General features: G+C 42.9%; 1 long non-coding RNA gene across 1 annotated transcript in view; it reads right to left on the bottom strand.

The window, feature by feature from the left end:
• LOC125932043 (uncharacterized) overlaps positions 1–21,874 on the bottom strand; it is a 275,833-nt gene extending 253,959 nt beyond the window's left edge. The window contains exons 1-2 of the long non-coding RNA XR_007460523.1: positions 20,465–21,874; positions 6,018–6,207 (exon numbers count right to left, since the gene is read on the bottom strand). This is a non-coding gene — a long non-coding RNA (uncharacterized LOC125932043). The remainder of the gene's footprint in view (positions 1–6,017; positions 6,208–20,464) is intronic.
• Positions 21,875–23,285: the final 1,411 nt, after the last annotated feature.

Here is a 23,285-nt window from a genome sequence, read left to right as displayed (position 1 = left end):
GTCGTAGAACTCTGAATATACTAGAAACTACTTTAAACGGATGAAGTGTATGGCATGGGGATTATATCTCCCTGAAGCTTGAAAAATGCTAATAAATTTGAAAATCTTAATAAAATGGATGTTTTTCTAGGAAACAGCAAATTGGAATCACAAAGAAGTAGAGAACATGGGGCAAACCATGTTGTTAGAAGTCATTTCCTCCAATGGTTACTACAGCACCTAGATAGTTTTATGGGCAAGTTCTTTCTAATTTACAAGGAACCAATAATTTCCATGCTCTGAAAGTAGTTCCCGGTATACAGAAATAGAAGGAAAAAAGTCCCATATGTTTTATAAAACTAAGTTATCCTGTCCATAAAATTTGGTGAATACACATACAAACACGCAGAGAGAGAAAACTGAAAGCTAACAGTTACAAATAGAGATGCAAAAATCCTAAATAAAATGCCAGCAAACCAAACCTGGTAAGACAAGAATATCACACCATAAGCAAAAGGGGATTTCCAGGACTGCAATTTAAAGTAAGACCCTGGATTAAGAGTAACTTATTCTGTGAGTGTTCTTCAAGACAGGCAAAATTTTGTAATAAATTTTACCTTGATAAACGAGTGATGTCTTACAATACAAGTAGTATGTGATGCCAAACGTCACATGATCACAACTGAGCCAATGGTTCTTCTCTCTCTCTCTCTCTCTCTCTCTCTCTCTTGCTGTGGGATTGTGGGTGATCATCTCTCATGCTCGGATGCTCAGTCTCAGGCCACAGTGTTTGGCAGAAATCAGTAATTTTTCAGAACTCTGGAAGGTGTCCACAACTGGCACTAGTGTATTTTTTGTCACTTCAAAGCACCTATGGACAGTCCTTTGCTTTTGCACACAAGAGTAAGCTTAGGAATGCTTTGCTTCCTTCTAGGTCAGGCTGCCTGCAGATAGAGACCCTTTCCTCTGCTGCCTTATTGTCCGTTACATTAAATACAGTATGTGACAAGAGTTTATTAATACTGCACTGTAGTCAACATCCGTGCAAGCATATACAATGGCCTCATGCAGGAAAAGGCTCCATTGAGCCAATAGATAGCAGTGATTCCATTACTGATAGTGAAAGTCGTCCTACACAATAACCCTCCTCTCTCTCATCTCCCTCACACCAGCCATGAAGGTTTTCAAAGGTAAGTGCAGGTTAATTTGTTTATTTTTCTTTATATTTTTTAGTTTCTTTATTATTTTGTATTATGTTATAGTATTGTAATCACTTTTATATCAATATTTTTGGGTTGTGGAACAAACTGTCTAAGTTTCCATTATTTCTTATGGGGAAATTCGCTTTGATCTACAAGTGCTTTGGATTACAAGCATGTTTCTGGAACGAATTATGCTTGCAAACTAAGGTTTTACCTGTATTAGGAAATCATCACAACAAATAGCCAAAAGAGAAAACTAGCATGGATGACAAAGAATTGATATTTTAAATTTATTTTAAAAATCTCTTCAGTAGGGGTGCCTGGGTGGCTCAGTTGGTTAAGCATCAAACTCTTAATTTTGGCTCAGGTCCTGATGTCACCATCATGAGATCGAGCCCTACAATGGGCTCTGTGCTGACAGCGTGGAGCCTACTTGGTGTTCTCTCTCTCCCTCTCTCTCTCTCTCTCTGCCCCTTCCCTGCTCATGCATATGCTCTCTCTCAAAAATAAACTTTAGAAAAAAATCTCTTTGTAAATAAGAAAAATATCTATACCAGAACAGAAAAGTGGGCAAAGGATAAAGAAAAGAAAAAAAAGTTCAGCTTCACTAGCGATCAAGTAAACGTAAATTTTAAAATAAGGCACTAATTCTTTGCAATCATATTGTCAAAAAACTCAGTGACAATCAAGAATTCAGACAAAAGGGGCAAAGGGGCATGCCCACACTCTGCCTCTAAGATGAGAATTATTTACAGAGCCAGTTAGCAATACCAATCACAAGCTTAAAAATGTGCATACATGTAGGAACCAACAACTGCACATCTAGAATTTATTCAAAGGAAACAACCAAAGATTTTTGCACAGACTTGGCCACAGAAAGATCATCTCTGCATTGTTTCCAGCATGGAAAACAGAAATAACCTAAATGCCCAACAGTAGCGAGTTGGTCAAATAAATTACAGTATTTCTATACAACAAAATGCTATGTAACCACTGAATGCGTAGGAGAATAAGGAACCTAAAAGATTCTTCAGAATATGTTAACTAAAAAAACGAACAGAAGAGTATGAAGAAAATAGAGAAAAGAAGACTGAACAGTTGTGATAAAAGGTTAATAGTGGTTACCTCTGAGTGGTAAGAATATGAGTGACTTTTATATTCTCCTTTTTGTGTATCTGTGCTTTCTCCACAGTCTATAATAAACATGTGACTTTGCTAAAGAAAGATACAATGAAAGAGTGCCTTCTAATGTTCACACTGGTTAACTCAGAAGTTGCAGTTCTAGAAATTTACCCTGATGATCACACATTCATGTACAGATTTATATTTGAGAACATACATTATTATAATCACAAAAGAAAAGGAGGCCAACTAAATATCTAGCAATAGTAATTATCAAGCATGTTATAGCTATAGGATGCAATACTGGGCAACTACTAAAAATCATGAGGTAGAAGAATATCTAAATATATAAACAATTCACTGAAAAGGCAAATTATAAAATATTAAATATGATAAAAAGCTAATATTCTAAAAAAAAAAACTTCGTTGAAAAAAGGTTGGAAGAAAATGTACCAAAATGAACATCAACTACGATTCTCTCCAAGTGGTAGAACCACAGGTGGTTTGTTTATTTTCATCTATCTGCATTTTACACATTTTCTAAATTGTAATTTTAAACTCCAGAAAAAAATTTCAGTTTGCATTTGAGGGGGAAGGAGAGAGAAAAGGTAGAACAACATAAAAATTATCTTTGCTGCCATCATGCTGAGAGGCGTTTATGTCAGGGCACATTGGCACCCTAAAACTGAATCCCAGAATAGGCCCTGTAAGAATGGGAGGAACACAGGTTAAGACAAATGAGAAAAGGGGCAATATATTAATATGTTGTCTGCATAATAGTTAAAAAATAAACATAGAAAATTTTGGAAATCGATATATCAAGATGTTAAGATGGTTTAATTCTTGTTGATAGGAATATGGGTAATGGCTACTTTTATGGGTGTGATTTTCTATTTTTTTTTATTTTCCAAAAATAAAAAAATTACATAATAAAACCAAATGAGAGAGCCATACATGTTTGCACTCAGTGGTCCCAGAGCAATGGGAATACATTTGATCATCTGTCTCTGAGACTGGGGAAAAGCCCAGTCTGTTCCTGGGATGGGAGGGAGCATTCATGGCTACTGCTTTCCTGCCTTGGCCTCTGGGGCTGAACAGGGTCACTACCAGTGAAATAATGCAATAGTGCCCGTCTCTCCCTTCCAGTATATGGCAGGGAACTCCTCATCCTATGCCAACAGTCCCACAAACCAGGGTCATGGACCACTAGGCCTTCAGAGCCTCCAGTCTGAAGCATTCACTCCCCTGCCATGGCCCTCTACTGTAGCTCTAGGCCATCTGTCCCCTGCCACTAGACTGTGAGCTCCTGGAGGGCCTGGACAGCTGTTTGACTCAAATCTTGCCTCTGTGCCTACCACAGCACCTAGAATAGAGTAGGTACTAAATCAACACTTAGGAGACTTTGAAAAGCAGGCAGGTATGAAACAGCATCTTGCTGCTGATGGGAATAGAGGGACAAGGCAACCCACAAATGTTTCATCTGAACAGGAGGGCAACACCCAGCCTACTGCTTGGCCGTTTTTTGCTGTGCGCACAGCTGCAGCAGTCTCATGGGTAAGATCGCCACCTAGTGGAATGGGGTAGGCATGGGCAGTGATGAAAGCAGGTCAACATAGAAATAAAATGGTTCAGATCTTCTTTGAAATAAAAATATACACATCATCACAGTATGTGGAACAGTGGGGACCAGACGAACAGTCTGTGTAAGGGCATGACAGCAACAAAGTCAATATCACATTAATATACCAACTTACCTGTGATGCAACAGGTTTCCTTTGTTTCAAAGCAAGGAAATATGTCCCATCTCACTGCCAAGGGCTTACGTATTAACTTTAAGTGCCAAGGTTCCTGTGGATGCTACAGTATTCCTATAACTTTAAAATTATTCTACCATTTTTCAGCCACTATTTCTCTTGGTGGGAAGAAGATAGAATTGTTTTATCGTAAGAAATATGTAAAGAGAGAAGTCTCCTTTGTTACAAGTTCACATAACAAAAGGTATGGAAAAATACCTTTTTTTCATTAAGACAAATTTTCCTTTAAACATTTGCTAGGCATCCAAAGCCACCAACTCCTGTTCTTAGAAAACAGCTTTCAGGGGCAGAAAAACTCAGGTCTGGTATTGCACAACCCTTATATTTTCCCCTTGAAACATAAGCCAAATAGTGGCTGTCAAACCGAGTGCAGGGAAATCCCTCCATCTCCTCTAACATCAGAATGAAATGAAGCCCCACCATTCAAGCTCACACGTGACAAGTCTGAGAGCACATGTGGGTCAAACACCTCACACCTGGTCTATGTGACGTCCCCTCTTTCAACACAATAAGCTGCAGACAGTCAATCTGAACTTGGAGCTCCATGGAACCACATAAACTTCATGATGCCAAGAGTACGATACATGGCTTGAGAACCCCATTCTGAATGAGTACCTTCGAAAGGCAAGGCAAAGGGTCCTTTTGTTTTCATTTGAGCCAGGAGAAATCCTAGCCAGCATTAACTAGAAAGTCTATGGAATCCCAAGAGGTAGGTAACACTTCATCAGCTTTTACACACCAACACAATAACAGAGCTCACAATAAAATTGGAAAACCTCAAAAACACCTTTCATCCCAGACTGTTGAAAGTTTCTGGTTGATCTCTCTGTCTTCACTTGTCTCAATCTGGTGAAACCTACACATTCCAGCCTTATTAATATCCTTAGAGTCTAACTCTGGCCATTTCATATTTCTTCTTTAGTCCTTGTCCAAAGACCTGCAGTGCCTCCAAATTACCTATGGAAGAAAGTTGAATTCAAGGCCCTCAAAAATGGGGCCCCAGCCTACCTTTCAAAACATGTTTGCATAATTCTCCCATTATAAGCCTGTGCTCCAGCAACATTAAATTGCTCACTGTGCAAGTGTATCCATATATATTTTTTCACCTTTCAAAGGCAATGAAAAAAATAAGGTCACCCCAAAAGACCATTAGGATTGTCCCCAAGTGCTATAGAAAGCCTGCCCAGAAAAGTATCTTCAGACGCACCATCACACAAGACATGTATTTAAGTACAAATCCATGGAGGATGAGTCAAGAATTTATACCTCTCATTACCTGACCTAGGTTATTTTAATGCTTGTTCTGGTACTTACTGACTAGTCCACTGCTTCCTAAAAGTTTTTTGAGTTTTGACATTTTGTTGGCTTTACTTGGTTGGTGGGGGTGGGGGGGCGGCGGTTTTTGTATTACTATTTTTTTTGTAAAACACACCCACCTCCACCCTAAAATGCTGTAACTCCAAAAAAAAATGAAGTCAACTAAGATGAATTTGGCTTTGAGAATTTTCGAGTGGTTTTGTGAGGCATTTTGAGATCCTGTGAGACACCCTGAATGTCCCCCAAATGGAATTGAGAATCGGTGTCTTGGCAAGTACATTTGCCTCTCGGTGCTTTACTGCTACCACCTACAGAACGAGAGCCAGCTCCTACTCCCTCCAAAGTCTCTCAGCCTGGGTGTTGGGAAAACACATGCTGTATATGAAGAACTTGGTTTTCCCCAGAATGAAGGAGCCATATATAACCCAGATAAAACAAGGCAGTCATAACTCTAAAATCCCCTTATGATATAGAATTTTCTAAATAGCACCAGCAAAATATGAGACACTATCACATTAGTTGAAAACACAAAGATATAAAGTTCTTCCAGGCTACAGAAAGACATTTATGACATTGAACTTACATTTGAAGAACACAATGCTTGGAAAGGTGTGCGTCCAACATCCAAATAGAATTTCCTTGGGAAGGAACTGGACTTTGGCTAGCTTTAGCTGCTGTGAACAGAGGAGTTCCTTCTGAAGTAGGAATGGGAGTTCAGGACTTTGAGAAGATAACTTGTCTCAATTTCCACAGGGTTTTCTGTTGAAATGTTTCTTTCTGCAGAGAGATTAGAAGTGAAGCACTGGGAGAAGAGGCTGGAAAACAAACATAAGGCTCCCTTGTCAGGAGTACATTTTGTCCCCACACAGCTATTTTGTTTGCAATCACAATTCAGCAAATTCTTTTTGATAGAATTCTTTCATTGAAACCATCTCTAAGATGTTGAACTTCTCCAAGCAGCAGTCTATAGAGAATTCCAATACCAGACTATAACTGTAACTACAAATAAGAGTTCTACAAGTCACCAGAGGGTTTTAGACCAAAGAGAGGGTGACAGACCATGCAGGCTGTGTAAGAAGAAGGCTATCCCAAGTAGACTGGAAGAGTCCACGTCATTCTAAAAGGATTACAAGAAAGAATCCAAGAATGGTGGACCTATCTTAGAAACAGAAGAGACTTCTAGAGATCATTTGCTGTAGCCTTCGTACAGAGAACAAAGGTTTATGCTAATTTTATATAGGTCTAATGTTAAGAAGGTATCTCTTGGTAACCTCCGATGAAAACAACTAATGTGAAATAAACAATACATGTGCATGATCTCAAATAATAAGATTAAATCACCTTTCCAGATTCTATGACTATTTTTTTTACATATTAAAAAAAGGTCAGCATAAATTAGTCCATTAGATAACCTGAAAGTGCTGAAGACTCCCTCCTATTTCTCTAGTACTTCTTCTTCTCCATCCCATTGAGTACCAGCTTAGGTCACTAGGTGCCTCCAGCTCTTATCAGAATCACAGGTGATTTTGTCCTTTCAGAGAAAGAACCATTCCAAAGACCCAAAGAAAACCTTGAGGGATGGGCTAGCACTTGGTTTCCCCTAGGAATTCCCCTGTGTTTAGAGAAGGTGGTCTGGATTAAACCAAACCTGCTTCCAGAACTGACTAGATATCCCAACAGGAGGCTACCACCTTCCCAAACTGGAAGCTACACAAAACAAAACACATAGCATGGCTCTGGGCTTCTGAAGTCTTCGCTGCCCTTCCCTCCCCAGTCACGGGAGATCAGAAGTTCCAGAACTCCCAGGACCCAACATATGGACTGGAAGACAAGCATAAGTGAAATCTATCCTACATCTGAAACATCTTTGCATGCAGAAGCTAAAAGGCTATCTGTCTGGGACACTGAAGATTATTGCATTGGCTGAAATGTGGGATTAGACGTCTTCCAGCCCTAGGACTCCAGCAGCACTAAAATGAGATAAGGCAACCAATCACACCAAACCCTAATTGGTATGTTGCACTTTGAAACTGATAAATAACTTCTGCCCCATTATTAAAGTTGGTCTTCACAACAGACTTATGAAGCCAAGGTTGTTAGGATGATTTTAGAGATGAGGAAATCTATGCACATAAAGGTGAGTCGGTGACCCAGAGTCATGCAGCTGGTGCATAGGAGAGCTAAGTTCCAAATACTGCTTTCATGGCAATAAGGGGCCCATGAACAGAAAACAGTTTTCTGTTTTTCTATGGCCCTATCACCCCTTCTGGAGAGTCTCCAGGATGAAGACCTTGCAGAAGACGCAATCTAATCTTTGCCTGAAACACTCTGCCCAGCTGTGGGATATACAGTCAAGGGAGGCTGTGGCATTGTGGCAGGAAGCATGATAATTAGCAGAGTAAATTCTACTCTCAAGGGAGTTCATCTTCTCTGGCAGATTCCACAGCATGGAGCTCTCTATATCCAAAGACAGGCATTGCGCCTATGATTTATTGTGAGCGCCTATGCCTGAGTCCTTGGAAAGTAGACAGAAGATTATTTGTGTTTTACGAGAACAATTAACATACCAAAAGGAAATAATTTTGAGTGGTAGCTGTGCTGCAGGTCTCATAATGACAGAAGGTAGCAGGGCCTCATTCATTCAGATCCTAAAAGTGTGTAAGTTAGGATTGGTATCATTTGCTGTGTTTGTGAAAAGTTAGTTTTCTAACCTAATCAACTCGTGCTAACTTAAATAATTCCTCACCTTTACCAGCCAAAAACAGAGGTCATGGAAATGATGCGATAATACAACAGTCTCCCTCAGTCTCGGCCATTTTTATTCATCTTTGAGAGTCTTTCCTCTTGAAAAGCAGTGATGGATTTATCTGAGAAGGAACCCCCTAAAACATCACCCTTCAGCAATTTCTTCAGTTCGTGAGGAGGAGATTTCATGTGAAACTACTTAGTGTGGGGGTGGACTTGTGTGAATGCCATGGAGTAGCCTGTAGCAAAGAATAACTAGAAAAGTCACATCAAAATGTAAAACATCTATTGGAAGGCATTAGAGTAATGATTAGGCAACCAGGACTTTGGAAAAGAGAGGCAATGACACCCTGCAGCCACTTTTTCCTCGGAACGTTTGCTGATTCTGGGCATGAGGTAAATGAGTGGGGACAGGAGTAAAGGCCTAGACTGAGAGCCTCTACCAAGACAAGAGAAAGCAGCAGAGCTTTGGGTGGTCTCTGTGGGGTGGAGAAAAATTATTTGAGCCTTGAAGAGCCAGGATTCTGGTGAGAAGAAGAGGGCAAAATGGTGCAGTATTCCGCCAGGTTTTCCCTCAGGGTATTTACTGAGTTCTGAAACTGCATTCACCAATAGACTAAGAAAATGTCTGTCAAAGTAGAATTTTATGCCTAGCAAAAATATCTTTTGAAAAAGAAAGGCAAGACTTTAGGAGGAAAATGTTAGCAGTGGCATCATAGTTTCTGTCTCCCTGAATCACCCACTGAAAACAGATGGAGTGCTAGAATAATACAACAAAACCCCATAAACAACATCTACAACAAAACTAGATGAAAAGATATTCCAATGAAACCCAAAATAGGACCAGGCAGTATCTGCTAGGGGGAAGCAGAAGGAATAAATGGGGTATCTGAAATACCCCAAAATAGGAATACCACAAAATAGTCAACAGGCATTTACTGCAAAGCAGAGCAGAATATTTTGAGAGCAACAATCATAAGAAGGAAATGTTCTGCACATTACAATATATGGATAACAATAAGGGGTGTGAGGGGCTGATGGTCTGAGCTCAAAGAAATCTAAAATTGATCAGCCAGGAGATAGCTTCTACTCTGGGATGCAGTAGGCTGGAAGAAGTATCATTCCCACAGTTAAGACAAAAAACAAGCCAGACTAACTTTAAATTCATCAATGTTTTCAAATGCATTGGAGAACTGTGGCCACAGAGCAACAAACTTGCCCCAAACCTGAGGAGATACCATTTCTGCAGGAGAAAAGATGTAAGCACTCACTCATCTGGGCTTAGCTTACTGAAAACCAGGAAGAAGAGGTCAGCTGGAACCATAGATGACTTGGTGAATGCAGAATATAAACCTGCAGGGCAGAGGGAAGCCTCTGAGAGCCTCAGATACTGTGGGAGTCCCTACCCCAGAAACTCCACTGGGTGCTTTGCTCTCAGAAAAGATCAGAAAGAACACTAAGAAGGGACCATTGAAATGCAGACCTTGAAGAGAAGAACACTAGGGAGGGCTATGAATCCTCACCTCTGCATTTCCCTTATCTCCTCCAGGAAGAAAACGCCTTTCTCTGTGGAGGCAAAGAACACAGACTGCACTGTAGCAACCCATGGCAACTGGGAGAAGAAAACAGGAAAACAAGTAAAACAACGAGTCCTGGGAGAAGGGCAGAAATGTGTGCTGGGCCCACAACAACCAAGGAGAGGAGCAAAAGACTTATGAAGGCCACACTCCTGAGACCAAGGGACCCAGGACCTAAGACTGAGGCTCAAGCAGAAGAACGGAAACTGCCCCCTCCCAGTCCCCCACACCACTAAGCAACCAAGTTCCAGTAACTGGTAACAGCAGAATAGTGCTGGGAAAGGGACAGAAGAGGAAGAGTATGCAAAGAGACCACCTGAAGCAGTGGGAAGGGAAGACCTAAAGCTCAGTGTTGACAAAACGTTCTGGAAAACCACCTCTCCCCCTAAGTACAAGGAATTGCTACAGGAATTTGAAACCTGTGGTGCACAGGTTTCTGCAAGGACAACCTCAAACTCAGTCCAATTCCTAATCAGGGTAACTCAACGCCCTGTTCTAAAGATCTAGCAGAAGGAAATTCACGTTCACATCCAGGCATAAAAACTATATACCTCAGTCCCTATTGTCCCACACAAGATGTATGGCTTCAAACAAAAAAAATTAAGACACACAGAAAGGCAAGGAAAATCATACTCCCAAGAAACAAAGCAATCATCAGAGCCAGCATCTGCTATGACACAGACACTGCGGCGATCAGACAAGGAACTTCCATTATGATTAACACGTTAAAAGTTCTAATGGGAAAAGTGGATATCATGCAGGAGCAGAAGGTAATTGCAGCAGAGAAACACAAACTCTAAGAGAAAAACCAAATGGAAATGCTAGAAATGAAAAACATGGTAGTGGAGGTAAATAATATGTTCAGTGGGCTCACCACCAGTGTCAACACAGCCAGGGAAAGAATCAGTGAACCTGAAGATCAGTCAATAGAAATTACCCCCATTGAAATCAAAGAGAAAAATTAGAAATAAAAACAGAAAAGAATACCCAAGATAATATATAAAACAGCCTAAGGTAAGTATAATCCCAGAAGGAAGGCAGGGGGATGGGAAATTATTTATTTTAAAAATTTTTATGAAGTCATAATGGGTGAGAATATCCTGAAATTAAATGACACCAAAGCACAAATATAAGTTCAAGGTCTCCAGTTAATCACCCCTTGGCATATCAGAGTCAGACTGCTGAAAACAAAAGTTAAAGAAAATCTTGAAAGTGGCCAGAGAAAAGAGAAACATTACATAGAATAAAAAGATAAGAATTACATGAAATTTTTTCATCAGAAACCATGCAACTCAGAATTCTATACCCAGAAAAAATTATCTTTAGAAATGAACTGGTGTCAATGTAAACTGGTACAGCCACTTTTGAAACCAGTTTGTCAATTCGTTCCTTAAAATGTAAAACATAATGTACTTTAGTTCTGATGTAAAAGGCATAATAATCTAATGACACAAGAGTAGCTTCACATTTTAAAAAGTATCACCTTGAACAAAATACAGAATAGCATTATTCAAGTATCTCTTAAATAGTGTATTCAATCTCTTCTAAAAATAGTTTAACTTACTAAAACAAAAAAAATGTTTTTTGAAAAAATTTTTAAATGTTAGACATAAATTTACCATGTGAACCAGCAATTATGTATGCTCTAGGTAAGAAGTAAAATGAAAACATATGCCCACACAAAGACCTGTAAGCAAATGTTCATAACAGCATTATTCATAGAACCAAAAAATGAAAACAATTCAAATGTTTACCAGTTAGTAAACAGATAAAATATACTACGTCCATACAACGGGATACTATTTAGCAACACAAAGGAACAAAATTCTGACACCTGCTACAACATGGATGAACCTCAAAAAACATTATGGTAAGTGCAAGAACCCAGATGCAGAAGACTCAGTATTGTATAATTCAATTTATATGGAAATTCCAAAGAAGGCAAATCTATAGGCATAGAAAGCAGATTTCTACAGCTTAAACGTATACAATGATGGGGGTGGCTGGGCGGCTCGGTTGAGCGTCTGACTCTTGATTTCAACTCAAGTCATGGTCCCAGCGTCATGGGATCAAGCCCCACGTTAGGCTCTGTGCTGAGCGTGGGGCCTGCTTAGGATTTTCTCTTCCTCTCCCTCTGCCCCTCTCCCTGACTCATGTGTGTGCTCTCTCTCTCTCTCTCTCTAAAATAAAACAGAAAAAAAATGTAAACAATGATGTATGTCAGTTATATCTCAATAAAACTGGAAGGGGGAAGAAAGCAGATTAGTGGTTACCTGAAATGGGGGTGAGAAGATGATTGACATGGTATGAGGGGTCTCTGGGGGTGATAGCAATGCTCTAAAAGTGGATTTTGGTGAGAGTTCCCCAACTTTGCAAATTGATCAAATGTCACTGAAGTATACATGTGAGAGGGTGAATTTTACAGTATGTAAATTATATCTCCGTAAGGCTAATTTTCAAAATGACAGAGAAATAAAGACTTTCTCAGAAGACCACAAATAATGATGGAAATCATAGCCAGTAGTCCTACTCAACAAAAAATTTGAAGTAACTTTTCCAGCTGAAGTAATACATTAGTCTGAAACATGGATCTTCACAAACAAATCAAGAGTGCTAAAAAGAAAGAAATGAAGGTAAAACAGATTTTTCTTATATTTAATTTATCTAAAAGAGAAGTATAAAGCAACAATAGTAGCAAAATATTGTGGAGTAGCTAGAGTAACCTCAGACAAAAACCTCAGAATAAAGAATATTATCAGAAATGAAGAGGGACATTACACAAGAAAGAGGTCAAGTCTCCAATAAGATAAAAATCATAAAAATGTGCTCACTTAACAGAGCTTAAAAATGCACTAGGGGCGCCTGGGTGGCGCAGTCGGTTAAGCGTCCGACTTCAGCCAGGTCACGATCTCGCGGTCCGTGAGTTCGAGCCCCGCGTCAGGCTCTGGGCTGATGGCTCGGAGCCTGGAGCCTGTTTCCGATTCTGTGTCTCCCTCTCTCTCTGCCCCTCCCCCGTTCATGCTCTGTCTCTCTCTGTCCCAAAAATAAAAAACGTTGAAAAAAAAAATTATAAAAAAAAAATGCACTAAAAATGACACTACTATAAGGAGAAAAAAGACAAATATGCAATTACAGTTGGAGACTTCCACACTCTTCTCAGAAACTGACAGAAACACAGGCAAAAAATGAGTAAAGTTGCAGATTACCTGGACAGCACAGCAACCAATCTGACGAAACTGGTGTACAAAATCCCACCCAGCACATTCTTTTCTCGCACATGGAACGTTCATAAAGATCAACTATTGTGTGGGCCATAGAAAAAAACCTCAATGAATTTTAAGTAACAGCAATCATTAAACGTATGGTCTCAGGCCATGCTAGAAATCAATAGAAAAAAAAAAAGGTAAAGAACATTGTTTAAGAGAATGAAAAGAATAATCACAGACTGGGAAAAATATTTGCAAATGACATAGCTGAAGAAGGTCTTATATCCAAAACATATGAACAACTCTCCAAATTCAACAATAACAATAATAAAGTCTTGTACTGGGGGAGGTAGAGACACATACATCAGCAGAAGACAATAGAGAATAGAGAATATACCTACACAAAGATGCCCAATGGATTGAAAGCATGACACGCAAAAGTAAAAATTGATAAACTGTACCTCATCAAATCTAAAAACCTCCAATCTATAGAAGACACTAAAGAGGAGATGAAAAGACAAATTACAGACTGGAAGAAAAGTGTGAAAATTCTATGTCCCACAAAGGACTTGTATCTGGAGTATATAAAGAATCTCAAAACTCAGCATCAAAAAACTCATTCTATTAGGAGATGGGCAAAAGACAGGAAGAGACATTTAACCGCAGAGGACACACAGAGGCAAAGAAGCACATGAAAAGATATTCAACATCATTAGCCTTTCAAGAAAATGCAAATTATAACCATAATGAGACATTACTACAAGCCTATCCAAGTGAATAAAATAATAAACTGTGACACCAAATTGCTAGTGAGGATGCCAAGAAAATGGATCTCCATACATTGATGGTCAGAATATAAAATGGTACAGCCACTCTGAAAATTAGTTTGGCAATTTATTTAAATACTAAAAATGTATTTACTCGATGACCCAGCAATCACATTCTTGGGCATTTATTGCAGAGAAATGAAAACTTACGTTAGTGCAGAAACCTGTAGATGAATGTTTATAGCAGCTTTATTCATTAAATGGCCAAAAAATGAAAACTACTGAAGTGTGTAAACGGTTAAATTGTGATACATCACTACTATTAAATGCTATCCAGCAATAAAAAGAAGTGGACTATTGATACATGGCAGCAACTTGAATGAACCTCCAGGGAATTATGCTGAGTGAAAAAAAAGCCATTATCAAAAGGTACATACTGTGCCATATGAGTCCATGTAAATAACATTCTTGGTATAGCACAGCGACAGAGATGCAGAATAAAATAGTAGTCGCCAGGGGTAAGGGATGTGGAGTAGGAAGTGAGTGAGGATATAAAGGGGTACCATGAGGTATGAGGATGATGTGGTGATGGTACAGTTCTATACCTCGCTGGTGGTGGAAGTTACAGCAATCCCCACCTCTGGATATTTACTCAGGAGAAATGAAAACTTATATCCACACAAAAACCTCTATATGAATATTTACAACAATAGACCAAAAACTGAAAACAAACCAAATGTCCTTCAACTGTTGAACAGATAAACAAAATGTGGTGCATCCATACAATGGATGACTACCCACCAATAAAAAGCAGTGAGCTACTGATACACAACAACCACACAGATGAAACTCAAAGGCATTTTGCTTAGTAAAAGAAGCCAGATCCAAAAGACTATATACCATTTGATTCCATTTACTCGAGAATCTGGAAAAGGTAAAATTATAGGGATGGAGATCAGGGCAGTGGCTGCCAGGGTCTGAGAATGGGGGAGGAGTAGAACACAAAGAGGTGGTGCCAGGCCATTTGGGGGGGGAGGGGGAGGGAACTTTTCTGTATCTTGGTAGTAACGGATTCATGGCTCTGCACTTCTGTCCAAAGTCATGAAATTGTACACCACAGAAGTCTGATCTATGTAAACAAACAAACCAAAATAAGATCCCCCTGCAGCCCACCTAAGTGACAACGTGTGCTATCAAGGATAGAGACTAACTGGAACTCACACCCTGCTGGTGGTAGTATAGAAGTTGCTACAACCACTTTGGAAAGCTATTTGGCAGTATCTGCTAAAGTTAAACTTGGTCACATCCTATAAATCATCAATTACACCTCTAGACATATATGCAACAGAAACATATATTTGCCAAAGAAAGTAAATACAAGGATATTCCTAGCAGCTTTATTTGTAACAACAAAAGGCTGGAAACCATGCCAATGTCCACAAACAGTGGAATAGATAAATCACAGTGTAGTCATAAACCGGTATACTGTATGGCAACGAGAATCAAGGAGATACTGTTCATGCAACAATACGGATGAATCTCACAAACAATATTAAGTGTTGAGAATCCAGACAATAATAACAGTACATAATGTAGGATTCCATAAGATGTAACAAGCCAAAGTGGTGGTTACCTTTGGGCAGAAGGAGTGACCTGGAGGAGATCACAAGGCAGTTCTAGCAGTGTTCTATTTCTTAATATAAATATGTGTTACTGGTATGTTAACTTTGTGAATATCCACTAATCTATTCACTTAATATTTGTGCTTTTTTTTCTGTTTGCAAATTATATTTCTATTTTTAAAAGTTTCAGAAGCAGAGTGTGTGTGTGTGTGTGTGTATTTCTTTTTTTAAAAAAATTTGGTTTGCTGATCAAAGATCCTCTGATTCCAAAGGGGAGGAGTGAGAATTATACACCACAACCTTTGTTCCTGACTGGACCAAAGGATGGAAGCAACTTTTGATCACCTACTCTACCAGGAATGGTGCCAGGGGGCTGACAACAACTGAGAGACGTAGGTATTTTACTTCTGTTTTAGAGATAGAGAAGACCCAAGGACAAGAAGATAAATGGTTTCAACTATGATAACTATGATTGCGTGACTCCAGCGTTTCTAGAATGACAGACTCATGGAACATCAAAGAGAGAAAGGCCTCTACTCTAAAGAGCATCTATTCCAGTGCCTTTGTTTTACAAAAGCAGAAAATATGTCCCAGGAAGGGAAGGACTCATAGAAGATGACCCATCTACTGAAAGAAGGGAGTAGAACTTCAGTCTTCCAAGTGCCACCCAGTCTATGTCCAATGCACCCTGACCATTGTTTACAGATAAATCATCAAAATGCTTTACTGAATGGAAGGATAAGAGTGTTAAATTGGGAGTTGGAAGACCTGGATCCTATCCCAGTTTTGCCACATATACTTGACTTCCCCCTTTCAGTTTTAATCTCCCACCTGTGAAATATGGGGTGACAATAACAAAATCAACAAGAAGTCACAAGTCTTGGATCCACAACAGAGGCAGATCCAGGTTCTGTGGAACCGGAAGCTTATAACACTTGGGGCCCTCTCCAAGGATAAGAATACAAAAATATCAATACATGATTGGTAACAGAAGTGAATATTTAAAATGAGAGAAGAAATACAATGAAACACACATTTGAAAAAGTCAACAAATGTGAGGCACATCTCAAAATTCAGAAAAAAATGACATAATAAATAAAAGTATATTTTATTAAATAATTGCCTGACATATTTCTGCAATACGTTATTCCTACTTTTCTTGTCTATCATAGTGGGAGACTCACAGGACTTAGAATACAGTTGTACTCACACCTAAAATGCATTACAGCAACATAGTAAGGACACACAGGCAGATCGCAAGAGGATAAGACACAAGGAAAGCCTGGAGGAATTCCTGTGCAGACTCCTTATCCTCTATCCCTCCCATGAGGGGCCACGCAGACCACATGATTCCTTCAGCAATGAACATACAGTGACACGGATGTGACATTTCTGCCCAGGGAAGCCCAAACTCAGTGCCCCGGGGTTGTAGTCAGGGCTGGTCACATAGGAACTGTCTGCCTAGCTAGCATGCACCAAAATTTCAGACTCCCAGAAGGAAAGTAGGTGTTCAGCATAAACCATGTAGTTTGTATAAACAGTCTGCACACAGTGAGCCTTCTTACCAGTTTACTATTGCCTGGACACCCTCTGAAGGCCAAGTCCCCAGAAGCCAGCCTTGCAAGCAGAGCTTTTGAAAGGACAGCAGTCTCAGTCCAGCTACATGAACTCTTTTCAGCATGCCGCTCAACATCTGTAGTTCTGATACAGGTGTGTGCCTCACAGTCACAAGAATTCTGGAAAATTTCACTTCATACAGGCCCGTCCAAATGTTAACATAAATGTGTGCTGTGTTTATGATTGCATACACTGCACACTGAGAATTTTCCTGACAGGATGGAACTTGTGTTGGTCAATTTTACAGATCTGATTTGTGACTGGAAGAGTTTCCCACAGACTAGCTTCCGGCTCGGTCCACCGTGAACCTTGATTCTCCTCTACTGCCGACACACTTCCAGCACTGAGTTCTCCAAGATACGACACCCCAGTCCTCTACAACCTCATACCTTTTTTCCCGACACTGTGTGCAATGGTACAGAAAGCATAGGTATTCCTGAAAGTTACTTCAATATAGGGCAGCTAGCAATAACCCAAACATGTATGGAATTGATTGTGAGCCCCTTAAATAGGACTCTCCAAATGCACACTAAGTATATCCCCATTTAGCATCTCCTTAGTCAGATTCTCAATATGCCCACGGCCGCTGCATTGCCACCCAACACAACAGCAAGAATAATGGAGGCAACAGAATGGAAAGACAGGTGCCCTGAGAAGCTAAAATTTCGTTTTCTGTGGATTTTATAAGCCGTATGACTAGCATAAACCATAACGTTAAGGTCTCTCCCAGGCCTGTGCAAGCAAGTGACCCTGAAGCTGAGTCTTAAACTTGATTAGCTTCACTGTGCCTCTGTGTCTAGCCCAGGGAGTTACAGAAGAAAAATCAAACACAGAAAAGGCCTGGGACCCAGATAATGTGGCAGAAGGGAGGAGTGTATATAAGCAGAAGCAAGGACAAGGAAACCAGGATGAATTCCAGATAACCAGCATGCCAAAGTACTTGGGAATGAGTGGTTAGCATGTGACGTAGGAATGAGAAGACAGCCTGAGCTGGGCCCCAACACAAGTACGCAAATGACAGAGTGTCTTTTTCCCATGACCGACATGAACAGTCTAGCATGAGTGGGGGTAGACACCGAGTGCAGTGGAAGAATTACTTCAGAAGAGTTGGGCTTCTTGAACCACAGGCGGAGAGCAACTGTGTTGGGCAGGTACAGAACCAAATTGAGCAGGCCAGGAACCAGAGAAGCAGCCAAGAAATAAGTCTGAATGGGTCAAGACTGAATTCCCAAACAGTACACTCACAGCATCAAATGTTGCTCAAGCTCGAAAGGGCCTTCTAGGTAGCATATTCAACCACAACCCTCCATGGGTAGGGGAAGCAGGTCACCATAGTTGGACCCAAGCAGTCCTGCCTCGGTCACTCACTGCGCATCTGGAGATAAATCACTTCCTCTCTCTGAATCTCAGGTGCCTCATCTCTAAAGTGAAGAGAATGATAATGTCACTGCCAAAGCCCCAGGAGAATCCAATGTGGTACTAGGATGAGGAAAAGGACCCAGAGGGGCTTTCTTCCTAAGGACCCATGGGTAAGCAAGCTATGAACTGCAAAGCCTGGCGGGAATGCCAGCTTTGTTTTACCACAGTGGAAACGGCAGCACAGGAGCTGCGGCAAACTACCTCTCTGCATACGGTGTGAACGCTCAGAACACGCTGACTCTCACCGACTCTTCTCTCTCCCTCATGTACCAACAGTTTAAAATTTGTTAATGTTTATTTATATTTGAGAGAGAAAGAGAGAGACAGAGCATGAGCAGGGGAGGGGCAGAGAGAGAGAGGGAGACACAGAATCTCCCAGAGCAGGCTCCAGGCTCTGAGCTGTCGGCACAGAGCCTGATGCAGGGCTCGAACTCCAGAACGGTGAGATCATGACCTGAGTGGAAGTCTGACACTTAACCGACTGAGCCACCCAGGCGCCCCCTCGTGTATCAACAGTTTAAAGCGGTGGTCTTGTTGGTATTTTAGAGGGAAATTGATGGTACTACTTTGGGATTAATTCGATATGAATAACAGTCATTTTACAAATAGGATGGACTCCAAAAAGTAGTTTCGCTAGGACTGGAGAAGGAAGGAGAAGAGGACACAGGCAAGCATTTCAAGGTCTGAAGAAGCAGAGGCACCTGGGGGGCTCAGTCAGTTAGGCATCTGACTTGGTTTCAGCTCAGGTCATGGTCTCATGGTTTGTGAGTTCGATCCCCGCATCAGGCTCTGCGCTGACCCACAGAACCTGCTTGGGATTCTCTCTCTCTCTCTCTCTCTCTCTCTCTCTCTCTCTGCACCTCCCCTCTAAAGAAATAAGTACACATTAAAAAATAGAATAAAAAATGTCTCAGAGGGCAGATTTGTAGGACTACAGATGACGCTTGTAGTCCCTCACCTCCATACCAGCCCTTGTCCAAGCCCTGCTCTATCCTAGTAGGAAGACGTATATGGTAAAGTCACCTGGCTCTGGACCACACAGATCCCCAGAAGCAAGCAATAGATTTGACAGAAACTCTGCTACCCTGAGTCATTCTGCAGAATCTGTCAGCAGGAAACTCAAGTGCAGAACTAAATGCATATGCCTGATTTGACACTTCTCAACTACACAAATGGGGATGAAAATCTAAGGACAGTGCCTTTGGGTGGCTGTGTCTCACAGCAAGCCATTAATCTTCCCTTTGGTTCGGTCTTTCCTTGCACTCCAGAGAGCACCAGCCACAGCTGAGTAAACGGAATTGACTCTTTCACAGCCACCATAAAGTACATTCTGTGAAACGCATACTGTCTTGATTCAAGTGCAATAGTCCCTCCTGTGATCTAAAAGGAGTAGACCAGCTCACAGGCAAGTGAAACAATTCAAAGTCCCTGAATCACACTGCACAAGAGCTGGAAGGAGTAGGAGTGGTCAGAGGCTGAGCCCCTTGCCTTCCAGATGGGAAATAAGAACACACGCAAGGCCCGGGATCAGCCATATACTTCAGAAGCATAACTCAGGGTAGCAGGCTGATGGCCTTAGCACCAGGCTTAGAGTGTGCATCCTGTGTTCCAAACCTGTCTGGTGGCCACGTGGACTCTGGGTTGGCCGATCCTGAGTTTAAATCCCAGCTCTCCCCCACCCCCAGCCGAATGAGAGATCTTAGCCCAGTCCCTTGGCCTCTGTGCTCTTGGTTTCCTCATCCATCGAGTGGATCTATCAGCACCTAGCTTGCCAGGTTGATTCAAGGACCAGAGGAGACAGGATGCGAGAAGCACCTTTACCTGGGATATTCTTCCTTATTGCCTCTAATCTCCTGTTTTCTCAGTCTAAAGCTGACTTCCCAGGACTGGACTCCTGTATCAACACCTTCCAAACTCTGCCTATTCTTCAGTGCGCAGCTCAGAACCAGCCTGCTTCTGAAAACTTCCTGATCTCCCAGTGAGGTGCATTCTGGCCTCTCCTGAGGCCTTGTAGCACTTCACAGTTCTTTCTGTGGACAGTGTCTGGTCCTACCTCAAATGAGAGTTATTGACATACTTGCCTTTCTTATCCAACTAGCATGCACCGACTCCGGGTCAGGGCCTATGTCACTCATCTGCTGAAGCCCAGCGTGGTACAGTAGCTCATCATGGTAGAGAGTCGATGAATCCTGGATGATTCAAACTGGACAGTTTATCGCCATCATTTACATCTAGTGTCTCCTCTGGCAGAGGCAGGCTCTGGGGACAGCACAAAGGTGAAGTGGACAGAGTCCTTGTTTTCAGAGAGATTCCAGTCTAGCTGCAATAACTGGGCACACACATACACATGCAAAACAGAAAAAGCCAAAGTAACCTTGCACAAAAGGAGTACCATAGACAGGATTCTGGAAAGTTGTCAGGAAGAAGGAGCAGGCCCTGACACCCGGCTCAGACTGTTAGGGGAAGCTTCATGAGGCCACACACAGGAAGTGAGGGAGAGTATCTGCCATGAGAGAGCAGTGTGGAGGGCACAGTCACTGAGTGCTGGGAACTGGGGAAGGGTCCAGGCAGTGAGACTAGAGGGGCAGCTATGCCCAAGGAGACAGACGACTCCCTTGAACAAGGCCATGTTATGTATGGCTGAGCTGGGCTCATTCAGTGCTCATAGTAATCCCACAACCTGAGGATTGTTTATATTATCCTCATTTGACACCTGGACAAACTGAGGCCAGAGAGGTTCAGGCACTTAAATGCCAAGAATTAGGAGCGAGGGCAACCTCTGGGCAAAGTTGTGTTTTAGGAAGCATGGTTAAGCTACAGGGTTGGCTGGGATCACACGAGGGCCAGAGAGGAGTTAAAAATCTGCCTGAGTTATATGAAAAAAGTCCCTAGCTATGAGAGAATTCAGGAAACACTAGAGATACAGGACACTCTTCCAGAAACTTTGTTTCCTTAAGGATTATATCTGTAGTCCCTCTACTTCTCCTTGCGGATTTTGTTCCATTGGCAGGGGTGGGTTACTGAGTGAGAGCAGGGTAGCTGAGGAAAAAGAGATTCTCATGCTTTGAAAAAAATGTTCAGGAAAACCTCACTTGCAGGCCACTCTGAAGTACCAGGAGTGACCTGAATGTTTTTGAAGTTACCCCTACAGAGGAAGAAAGACAGGAGGCATCCAGGCCGGTGTGGGGGCTCAGGTAAAAAGCCCCAGACCTCAGACCTGAACTCAGGAAGTAGCAGTGGGGACAAGAAGAGGAGCATCTATTCTAATCAGGCATTTGGGAGGCAGGGACACCGGATTTGGTCACCAAGCAAATGCGGAAGGAGGGTGAGGGTAAGGGAACCCCAGGAACAAAGCAGGGCGACAGGGAGTGTGTTGAGTCCCTGACTGAGAGGTAGAGGGCAGGAAACAGCTCTGACAGGGCGGTTGACTCTGTCTGGCACATGTCAGGTCTGAGGGGCAGCAGGAAACAGAGTAGGAATTTTTTCTTCTCACCTGCAAAATACGTTCATATAAAGTCCGTCCCTCAGGCCCCCACTGGCCATCCCAGGGTGCCTGGGCGTTCAGCCCGGAGGTGCGGGATTCATCCTGCAGGTACCACCCTCTTCCCGCCTCCGTGCTCTCCGGGGTCCATTTTAAGGGTCACCTCAGGTCGCTGAGGACCCTGGGGCTGCCACTTTGTTGCCTACGAGTGCGGCGCGGACGGAACGCTTATAAAGGGCACTGCCTGGTCTGCGCCACTGGCACACCTTTGCTAAGCCCCGCGCGGTCCCCAAGGTCCAACATTCCGGCCTTGCCAGCTCCGCCCTCCTCCAACGTAGCTCCACCCCAGCCACGCCCCGCGACACACCAGCTCCTCCTCCCCGCCACTACACCAGTACAGCCTTGCTCAACCCCAGCCCCTCCCCGCCAGCTATTCCACGAGTCCCGCTCCGCTCCTCCCGTAACACACCCTGCTCCACCCCAGCTCCTCCCCCGAGTTATTCCACCAGTCCCACCCTGCTCCGCCCCAGCTTCACTTTCCAGATACCCTACCAGTCCAACCTTGCTACTCCCCACACCAGCCCCTCCGCAGCTCCTCCTCCGAACTATCCTAGCAGTCCCGCCCAGCCTCTCTACAGCCCCGCCCTGTTCCCCCTCCCAGCTATCTCACCAGTCCACTTCGAGCCACGAAAGCCCCGCCCCACTCCTCCCCATTTTCTGCTCCGAGCTTCCCCCGCCCACGTCGTTCTACTCAACCCCAGCCCCGCTGGTCACCTCCCCACCTTCTCCAAGCTTTTGCCCATCCCCGTGCCACCCTCCCCACCCCCGGCGCTAGCTACTACTTCTCCGACCTTTCCCCCAGACCGGCCCGGCTCATCCTCACCTCTCCTTCCTAACTTGCCACCAGCCACGCCCTCCTAGTCCCCCACTTCTGCCTTTGGAGGGTCCCCCAGCCCGGCCCTGCTACTCCCCAGGTGCTCATCCATTGTGCTTCCCCAGCTCTTCCCATGGCTCCACCTCCGTCTCCTAAATTTCGTCCCACTCGTCCGCCAGCTCCGCCCCGCTCCTCCTCGCCTGCTCCCCTTAGTTCCATCCTGCTCCACCCTACCTCCTTCTACCCGGTGGTTCCCCCACTCCTCCTGTGATTCCACCACCCGCCAAAGCTTTCTTCCAGCTCCGCCCATCTCCACCCCCACCTCCACCTTCCCAACCTCCTAAGTTCCACCCCGCCCCTCTCCATCTCCCCTTCTCAGCTCCGCTCTGCTCCTCCCTACCCCCACACCCATGGGTTCCCTGGCTCCTCCCCTGAACCCCCCCCCCCCACCAAACACAGCTTTCTCTCAGCTCCGCCCCCTCCTGCCCCAGCTCCGCCTACCCAACCTCCTCAGTTCCACCCCGCCCCTCTCCAGCTCCGCCT

Source organism: Panthera uncia, chromosome X (genome assembly GCF_023721935.1).
Source record: "Panthera uncia isolate 11264 chromosome X, Puncia_PCG_1.0, whole genome shotgun sequence".
Classification (NCBI taxonomy): Eukaryota; Metazoa; Chordata; class Mammalia; order Carnivora; family Felidae; genus Panthera; species Panthera uncia.
This window is presented reverse-complemented; position numbering and strand designations above follow the sequence as displayed.